Consider the following 10774-nt stretch of genomic DNA (forward strand, 5'->3'; position numbering starts at 1 on the left):
AACGGAAAAATTAGACTTAAGAAAACACAACAATTAAATAACTAAAGTAAAGCAAACATTAACTCAAATCCCGAAGAATACCATTTTCTAAAGACGACGTAAACACACGTTTAAATCCTAACATCACCATACATGTTCAAACCCAAAAACATAAAGATTAAGGTCTTAAGACACAATTTAAAACATAGCAGCGGATAAATAAGGTTTAAGAGAGTCAAGGATCACGCCTATGTATGACGACACAACGTATCCTAGGGTCTTTAGCCAGCTCAACATCCACCGCAACATCCCGCTCAACCTGCAAAATTTTTAAAAGAAAATTGCAGGGCTGAGTACTTGTTGTACTCAATGGGCTCATGCCGAAAATATTTATATAGTTATGTCATCCATACCAGTGATCTCGAGTTTTATACGTAGTAAAGAAAATATCACGAGAACACAAAAATGTTTCATAGACTGGCCAGTCAAATAATCTCCCCACTTTTCACATCAATCCAACAATCACAACCACAGTGCGACGAAAGTGTGGCCACACTATTCGCCCACGAGACCGGCCGACTTGCAAGGACGGCTCACGATCCCACCAGTGTACACAGCCCGATAGGGTTTACGGCCCTACTAGGACCCGAATTCGTTTCACAAAACAACCATATAGCCTAACGGAGTAAACTCATACGAACTAGGCATCAGACACAAAATCTCATAACAAAAACAGTCCATGGCATGACATAACAGTTAAACCACCCTTGTATCTCCACATAATAATTTTCGGAAAAATAAAGAGGTTTGAAAAGAAAGCCCACCTCGTTCTCTTAGTAATTCACAACCCAACTTAGCAACTCTCGATCCTTGAGTTTACGAGTACCCAACACCCTTGTCAACGACAACACAAGTCAGCCTCACACAACATTATTTTACTATGCATGTCCTATCGTCTCTCTCTCTCAACGTTTTCCTCAATTTCCCAAACCCAACATACATCTCAAAGGTGTAAAACACACGTAACACATTTCAACTTATCACAAGTGATTTCAACATTTAAGCACATTCCTTGGACATACATGCATCATACAATACTTTTAAACTTGAGAAATAAGTGTCATTTAATCAAGGCAGAAAACTGGCAGAATTGCGCGACCGTTTTGTAAAAATCACTTTAAATTCACCCGACCTCAAAACATGCTAAATTTTGGTCACGATACAGAGTACACATTCAAGTTCATCCATGAAAATTTTCATATCGAAATCACGTCATTTAGTCAGTCATATTACACATTGAACTCTCTGGTCGGAACATACAATTTCTGACAGTATTGCGCAGTTCATTTGAAAAATTCACCATAAATTCATACGATGCCCACAAAGGCTGAAAATTTAACACAACATAGAAGACACTTCAAATTTTCATATAGTTTAAGAATCACATCGATCGGAGGTAATTTGGTCAGTCAAACAGAAAACGAAACATTCCTGGCGAGAACTCACGTTTCTGGCAGATTTGCGCAGTCAACTTCAAATATTTATTAAAAATTCATTTTTCTATTAAACAGGCTGAAATTCACACGAGATATAGAAAACACCTTGAAGTTTACTCAGTAAAACTTTCGTAGCAAAATTCGTTCGTTTGATGGGTCGAACACAGATCATAAGTCACTGGTCGTGCATCACAGATTTCTGGTTCAAATTCGAAAATAGGGTTTTTAAAACATCCACAACAAAACACCGATTCTTCATGCTCGAGAACACACATTCATGCTCACACGTTCCTCATTCACATATTTGCATACAAACACATATCATTCACAAATATTTCGATCCAACACCCATGATTTCAACCAACAATGCAAAAATCAAACAAGTTCTTACGAACACACAATTTCCCTCCCGTTAAAACTTGCGATCTATCAAACCTACACTCTCTACATGCATGTAGGACTCAAAACATGGTTCAAGAGAGAAGGAGGAGGAAAAGTGTAACGCCCCGTTTTTGTAAACCTAATTTGTGAACCCTAAAGTACTTGTAATTAATGCTATTTTTTTGCAAAGTCCGTGACTTAATTGATGGTGAATTAATTGTTGTTGGACTAGAGACTTGTGAAATAAATGATTATGCGAATTTAAATAATTCCTGTCCGTGAGGAATATTTATTGGACTCAATTCCGTGTTGGATCCGATAAATCAAATGAATAATATGAAAGTCCAGTCCGTGATAAATAAATTGTGTACTGCGCGATTTAAAATAAAATACAATTGGCTGTGAATTAAACTAAACTAATTAAAATAAAATATCCTTGGTTCCAATTTTAATTAAAGATTCTGCGCAGATTTTCCTCCTCCGTGAAAAGATATTCCTCTTCCGTAATCTGCAAATAAAATACTAAAAACAAATATAATTTCAGCCAAATCACGTCTATTAAAAAGGAGGAAGAATTCGAAATTATTCTCCTAATCCTATGTTGAAACCGTCCCACAAATCTCTCCCACAAATCTCTCCCATATCCCCAACCCCCTTCCCACTATATTAAATCCTATATCAGTTATTCCTTCCCTCAATCGTTCTCTGCAGTCAATCCGTCTTCTTCAACTTCTATCCAAGGTAAACTATGTTCTATCGTTGGTATCTAAATTTTTCTCCTGCTTCAGAATCTAACATCAAATTGTTGCTATCGACAGTAATCAAAATTCTCCAGCCCCAAGAACCTGCCTTTCAGCCTTGTGAACTTCAACCCAAATTCAATTCAAAGAGGTATATTTCCTACCTAATTTTAAAACGTGAATTACTGCATTCTGCTCCATACACATAATTATACTTCACTCCCCACATAATTCAATCCACAAGCATCACCGATCGAATCGCACAATCAAAACCAATCGAAACTTTTAAAATCAAACCAAGAACGAAAAGAAACATACCTTGATTAAGAACCGATCACTTCGGTCGAAATCGGGGTTAATCGGGGCTGCGTGGTATCTGTTCGGGGTTGGTTCGGTGATGAACGGCGGCTGGGGACGGCTCCGAGCGAACGGCGACGGAACAGCAGCCGACGGCAACAGCGGCGCGGCTCTGTCAGCAGCCTTCCCGGCGGATTGGCGGCGGTGGCGGCACCCGTCGCGGCAGAGGTTGAACCGCGCAGCAACGACGACTTACGGAGGGCGGCGGTCGACGACAGAGGTGGAAGGCGACGCCAGAGCTGCTGCAAATCTTTAATTTTGTCAAAAGAGAGAGAGATAGGGGGAGAAAGAGAGAAATAGCGTGTAGATGATGGAGAGTGTTTTGGGCTCACATTTGAATTTGGGCCTCTTTAATAAAAAAAAATGGTGCTTATTAGTTGGGCTAGGGATTAAATGATTTTGAGCCTTTTGCTTTTATGAACACATGGGCTTTGTCATTAGGAAAAAAAAAAGAAGACTTTGTTTGAGCCTTTTTAATTTAAATGGTAGGATTTGGTTAGTTGGGATCCAATTAATTTTGTTTAGGCTTTTCAATATAATTGGAGATAAAAGGTGGAGAAATAATTAAGTGGAGCTTTTAAATAAATCTTTGGGTTATTAATTAAATTAATTTTGGGATTTACATAATTAATTTCAGAATATTTCAACGAATGAATAATTATATCCTAAGCCCGAAATAAATATAGTTCAAGGGAAAAATGTTGCGATAATTTAATTACACACTTTTATAATTTTGGGGATTTTATTTCGATATCATTAAGAAAATACGAGGAGCCAACGGAGGAAAATTGGGGCATAAGCGGCCGCCGAATAACCGAAAACCGAAATAAACCGAGATAAAAGACGTTGCTTAGGATGCATGCATTTTTGGTTATTTGTTTGAAACAATGTGTTGATTTATCTATTATATAAATTTTTAAAGGTGAATCATCGCAAGGAAATCGTGATCGCAAAGGAAAGAACGTAATTTCAAACTAAGCACTCGAGGTGGGCTTTCTTTTAAATAAGGACAACGTCCTAAATATTTTATCGATGGAAATGAAACTGTATTTATCATGCCATGATTTGATTTTTAACGTGCCTATCTGATGTGGCTATGTGCCATTGTTATGTAAATCGAATTCGGGTCCTCGTAGGGCCGCAAACCCTACTTGGACTAGTGTACACCTATGGTAGATCGTGTGCTAGCGTACGGGCTGGCCGGTCTAGTGGCTTGGTTTGTGGCCACATTCCAAGTCATGTATTGGCAGATATGGCTAACGTCTATGGGAAAATGACTGATCAGTCGACTTTTACTATGGGAAAATGATTTTAGTGCCTCGGGCCTTTCTAAAGCTAAACTCCGACGGTTACTTAAGTATGGCATGATAAATTGACAACCTTTATTGAAAATGTTTTCGGCATGAGCCCATTGAGTATTCTTATAGTACTCAGCCCTGCATGTGTTTTCCCTATGTGCAGGTTGAGCGGCGACGAGGATGTGTTGGTGTTGAGCAAGTGAATTAAATATGTTATTGATGTCTTTGAACCTTGAGTGTCGTTGTGTCTTCACACATGACGTCACTCTTTCTCTTGGTCGTTTCCGCTGTGACGTGTCTTAAATTATGATTTATTTGGGCCGACAACTTTAATTGTTGGGGTAATGGATATTCTGAATTCCTTGTTGGATAATATTAAACTCTTGGTTATTTATTTGGATATTAATTGTTGGTCCAACTTGTGTTGAAACCCTAATTCTTTTCGTCTTCTATTTAATTCTTTTAATCACGATCGCCCGTATTTGTTAACCCTAAGGGGCGGTCGTGACAAAAAGTGTGCGAATATACCTTCCTTTGACAAAACGAATCGGTAGAAACGAAGAATGGAGCGATTCGTCGGAGGTTCTCGAAGATAACTTCAACGGATTGCAAGAACAAGGGTTGGATGGAGGATTTTTGGAGATGGGAGAGTGGGAGAGATGAAGAACCATGTGGGAGAGGGAGAGAGAGGGGTGGGCGAAATTTTTGAAGGAATGGGGGCCAGGGTTTGATAAGTTGGTATTTATTTGCTAGGTTTAAGTCCTTGAATGAATTAAATAAATAAAAAAAAATTGTGGAGAATTAAAATATAGGCTAATGAATAAAAATCCCACAATTATAAAGAGCCTAATTTGCGAAAATTATGGCTGAAAATTAATAAGAGATTATTTGATATTTACTTGGAGAGAAATAAATCCACAATTTGGGAAATAAAAATAATGAATACAAGGAAACAAATAAATTAAATCTCCAAGTAGGAACAATTGTGGCGGGGGCTGAAAATTTCAAGGACTTTGCACAAGGAAATTATTTAAATCCCCAATTAAATAGAATAGGATTTAAATTTTGGTAAATTCTTTATGGAAAGAGGCTCCCATAAAATAGGTAACAATTATTTAAATTCCCACAAGGAAAATAATAGTATGAGGCGTGTGACATGGAAGGGAAGTAGTAGAAAAATATTCACATCCCCAATTAAATTGACAAAGGAATTTATTTGAATAAATAGGGATTCCACAAATTAGGAAACAAATAAATATTCTCCAAATTTTAATGGAGAGGGTCGGAAATTGCTAGGCTAAATAGCCAAGGAAATACCCCAACTCTCTATCTATTTTTGGGCGAGGAAATGAAATATATCATGATTTAATTGGATTTAATTCAAAAGAAGAGAGTCAAAAAAAAGCACCAATTAAATCAAATGAAAAATAATCCAATCTCCTATTGGATATTTTCGAAACTCCCAAGGATAAAAGGATGGAGTTCGAATTTCATGTAGTGTAATTTAAGGTCCATTGGTTTGGATTTAATTTGGAATAATGTCCCAAAGCAATTAGTTGAAGTCAAAATCTATCCTTGTATTAGTTGTCTAAAGTGTTAAACCTCGAAGGCTCAACACCACAACTCGTCACGCCAAACCACGAAAGAAGCGGTGAGAATATTTTGGCGATTTTTTAAAATGAATTACCGAAAATTTTGAAATTCGGTGGAAAAATGGTTCCTTGCAAAAATGGCAATTCTGGGCTTATTGGAATTTTAAAGTAAATGCTATGGCTTTGGAAAATATTGTGGTCATACGAGACGCGAGAAACTATGGGGCGTGAGACACTATGGGAGTATGTTATTGAAGGTATTGAATGTGATGGATAATGAAGTGTGAATATGAATCGCATGCTTGAGGCGGGGACTTGTTATTACATGTTTGAACTGCGAATTTAATTTGAAGAACGTATATGTTGATTACTTGAACGACAAAAATTCTAACGCATATTTTGTTGAAATTGTATGACTTTGGAACTCTGAAACGCAAAGTATGATGCGTGTGTAGTTGCAATTATGTGATTGTGATATATAGATGGACATGAATTGCATGATTTATGAAATATGATTCCATGGGCGACGGATTGATTGAGTTACTATGTTAAATATTAATATACGCCGGATGAAATGCTATGGAATGTCAAATGGTTTATATGGATAAACATGTTTGACTCCGCAATATATAAATAACGTTTTATGTGATGATAATTCATGATTGATGAAGTACGAGGTATCGTATAGAATCATTGTGAAAGTGAAATGTGGAATTTTGAACTTTGTTGCAAACGTAGAACCCATGTAAAGCTTGAATTAAGCAACGATCGAATATGTGTTAAAGTATGAGACTATGAACTATGTCTGGAAAACATAGAGTGCCTAAGAAGTATGCTAGGCTGAACGTGCTTGAACATAGTTGTAAATTGATGACTACAATATCACTTTCCTGAGTGATGGGACAAACGAGAATATATACTTCGAACTAGACGGATTATTATAATTGCCTATTGTTTTCTCTGGATGATAAGAACAAAACGAAAGGAAGTTCCTAACGAGACCAAGACAAGAAGAAATGTTAGGTGATGTATCCTTACAACGATGAGAAATTGTGCCTGCAATCAAATAAGGTGAATGCAATCATGCATAACATGTTAATGCGACAACGCGTTACAAATGTGACAACACTTATGACACGTTAAGGCCGGGAGGGTTATTACCATGTTTTAATGAGAATGGCCGCTATGGCGTGCCAGAAACAATATTAAGGTGTGATCTTCAAGGACAGTTAATTGTTGTAACGACACCAAGAATCTTGACTTCGAATCTAGAGTTGTCGAGAACGCATCTATTATCTTCGGGAAATGACGGAGTGCTACCTTTGTAGCTAGAATGGATGAATTTAATTGACAGTACTTACTTGGATTCTCATAAACTTTTTCTATGAAGCTCCTTGACAATGGTATTCTTTTCGTGCATTTAAAACCTTTGATTGACCTGCAATTTGCAAGTGATGCATCACTGTTTCCTTTTAATGAAAGTAGAGACTCATTCTTGTTCCTCTTGAGTCATTTTCGAAGCCATTCTTAAGGGCATTTTCAATAGTGCTCCTCATGTTGAAACCCGTTCTGATCCAAGTAAGACTGTTAAATAGATTTCTAAATTCTTAATACAAGACTCTCAAGAAAGACAATGGCTCGATCTCTGCAAACACAATATGAGGAATAAGTTTCAAGAGACACATACAAAATGATACACCAACAACATGAGGAGTCGAATGTTTTCGCATCTATGCTTAGTTGTAGCAAGCGGCCGAAGGATCAAGCGTTATGCCATACCTAGATATAAGGTCTTGAGAAATAGAAAGTTGAGAGAAGCCGTGTACACCAAATTATCATGTTTTGCGGCTCAGAACTTATGTAAGTGGTTGACCAAGGGATATACGGATAACAACAGAAAGTTGTGAGTCGGAATACTCAAGATCGTCGCATAAGATCATCGTTGTACGATAGTATTGGAATGAAAATATGAGCACCCTGATAGATTATGATATACGAACGAAGGTCGTAGATGAGAGGAAATCGTCCAGCAAGTGGCGAAATTGAATCAACTAATATGGGAAACAATCGAAAGGAGAATGGGAAACAATCGAAAGGAGAAAGGGGAAACAATCGAAAGGAGAAACGCGTGCAAGCACCATCACCACCACCTCCTCCACCCAAGCCAGAATGGCATAATGAATAGTTTTTGCTAAAGCAAAATCCTCCTATCTTTGATGGGATAGTAGAGCCAGCAAAGGCCAAGACTTAGATACGCGCATTAGAGGGCATCTTCGAATTCTTCAAGTGCACTAAGGAAGAGTGTTTGATTTGTGTAACCTACCACTCATGGATTCGGCTGACTTTTGGCGGGACAAGCAAAGGACCATGACCACTGAGCAAGTGGATACAATGACATGGGAGGACATTAAGGGGAGATATACAACAAGTATATCCCAAAAAGTTACCGAAAGGCGAAGACGACCGAGTTTTACAATCTCAAACAAGGGCGCATGTCAGTGACAGAATATGGCCGCACACTTGCGACATGGCTCGGCATGCACCCGAACAAGGGATACCAATAAGAAGATGGCTGAGAAGTTCCGTCAGGCTTAAGGCATGAGATAGGATAGCATTGGACAACCTTGGGAGACTTACTTACGCAAGATCGTTGACCCACATACTAGACGTGGAGGAAGCTATGCCCAAGGGGAGGGCGATGTGAAACACTACATTGGCTTTACCTTCACCACATCATTCCCGGGAGAAGAGGAAATGAGATGGGAATAGGACCCACTATGAAAACAAGAGGTACCAGCCCAATCAAAATCGACCATAGTATGGGGGTAGACAAAATTTCTCTAACCAGAGGGGTGACTTCCGACCCAGACCACCACAATGCAATGTGTGCTCCAGGTACCATTTTGGAGAGTATAGAATGCAGAACACTACCAATTGCTTTAACTGTGAGAGAAATGGCCACTTCTCTAGAGGGTGTCCGAGCAAGAACGCGGGGATGGGTTCAAGGAAGAACAACCAGGGATTCCGTCAGCAGTCAAGGGCACCACCGGCGGAACTAAGGACGAATCGTGATCAACCTTCGCGACAATAACAACCTCACCGCCTAAGACTTCCCTCCCATGCCAGAGCGTATGCGCTGAGTTATAGACAACCCAAGACTGAACAAGGGAATCACGAGAGTGGAAATTTGGCAGGTATGGGCGAACTCCTCAATACACCTATTGTTGTGTTGTTTGATACGGGTGCATCGCATTCTTTCATATCAGAACTATGTGTGGACACATTAAGTTTGCCAGTTGCTAAATCTGAACATAAGATGATGGTGACCTCACCAGTGGGAGAGGTAATAGAGATTTCTCGAACATGCTCGAACATAGAAATTTCCATGGGAGAACTTAGGCTAGTCGCGCACGACCTACAAGTTATGGCCATGAAGGATGTCGACGTAATCTTGGGAATGGACAGGTTGACTACAAATTTTGCTACGATTCGATGTAAGGAGAGGCAAATATCGTTACAAGCCCCTGGAAAGGAACCAATCGTGTGTCACGGAATCACGATGAACAGAAAAACGTCTATCATCTCCGCACTTCAAGCCACAAAGATGTTGAGAAAAGGGGCGTCCTGCCTATCTGGTCTATCTACAAGGAGATGAGAAGGAGGAAAGGAAAGTGGAGGATGTTGCTGTGGTACGAGAATTTTCCGACGTCTTTCCTGAAGCGTTGCCTGGCCCACCGCCAGATCGACAATTGGAGTTCACAATCGACCTAGAGCCAGGGTCGGCACCAGTATCGAAGGCCCCATATCGAATGGCGCCAAAGGAGTTGGAAGAACTCAAGATACAACTACAAGAGCTCATGGACTTGGGTTTTATTAGACCCAGTGTTTCACCGTGGGGCGCGCCTGTGCTTTTTGTCAAGAAGAAGGATGGATCGATGAGAATGTGTATCGATTACAGAGAATTGAACAAGATGACTCTCAAGAACAAATATCCACTGCCGAGAATAGATGACTTATTCGATCAACTTCGGGGAGCCGGTGTGTTCTCAAAGATGGACTTAAGGTCCGGATACCATCAATTGAGGGTCCGAAGAGAGGACATACCGAAGACTGCTTTTCGCACGAGATATGGTCACTATGAGTTTGTGGTGATGCCGTTTGGACTGACGAATGCACCTGCCGTATTCATGGATTTGATGAACCGAGTATTCCACCCATACTTGGATAAATTCGTTTTGGTATTCATAGATGATGTACTCGTCTACTCGAGGAATGAGAAGGAACACGAGGAGCACCTGCGAATCGCTTTGGAGACGTTGAGGAGTGAGAAGTTGTATGCCAAATTCAGCAAGTGCGAGTTTTGGCTCAAGGAAGTGAACTTCCTTGGTCACATTGTGACAGCAGAGGGAATCCGAGTGGACCCCGCCAAGGTTGAGGTGGTACAGCAATGGAAAGCACCCTCGACACCAAACGAGATTCGGAATTTTCTAGGCCTGGCAGGATACTACCGAAGGTTTATAGAGGGATTCTCGAAGATAGCGAGACCCATGACCCAACAACTCAAGAAGGGGGTAAAAGTCAATTGGACCCCAGAGTGTGAAGCAAGTTTCCAACTGTTGAAGGAAAAGCTAACTAGTGCACCGATTCTAGCGGTGCCAGAGCCTGGAGTGAACTACGTGGTATACACTGACGCATCGAAGGTGGGACTTGGATGCGTATTGATGCAAAACAACAAGGTGATTGCTTATGCGTCACGACAATTGAGGCCACACGAGTTGAACTATCCAACCCACGATTTGGAGCTAGCAGCGGTAGTGCACGCTTTAAAGATTTGGAGACATCATCTCTACGGAGTCCGATGTGAGATCTTCACGGATCACAAAAGCTTGAAGTACTTCTTCGAGCAGAAAGATTTGAACATGCGGCAACGA

General features: G+C 40.0%; 1 long non-coding RNA gene across 1 annotated transcript; it reads left to right on the top strand.

The window, feature by feature from the left end:
• The first annotated feature begins 2467 nt into the window (after positions 1–2467).
• On the top strand, positions 2468–3934 carry LOC121786998. The gene is made up of 3 exons (XR_006047236.1): positions 2468–2597; positions 2675–2747; positions 3876–3934. It is a non-coding gene; the product is annotated as an uncharacterized LOC121786998 (long non-coding RNA).
• Positions 3935–10774: the final 6840 nt, after the last annotated feature.

Source organism: Salvia splendens, chromosome 22 (genome assembly GCF_004379255.2).
Source record: "Salvia splendens isolate huo1 chromosome 22, SspV2, whole genome shotgun sequence".
Taxonomy (NCBI): domain Eukaryota; kingdom Viridiplantae; phylum Streptophyta; class Magnoliopsida; order Lamiales; family Lamiaceae; genus Salvia; species Salvia splendens.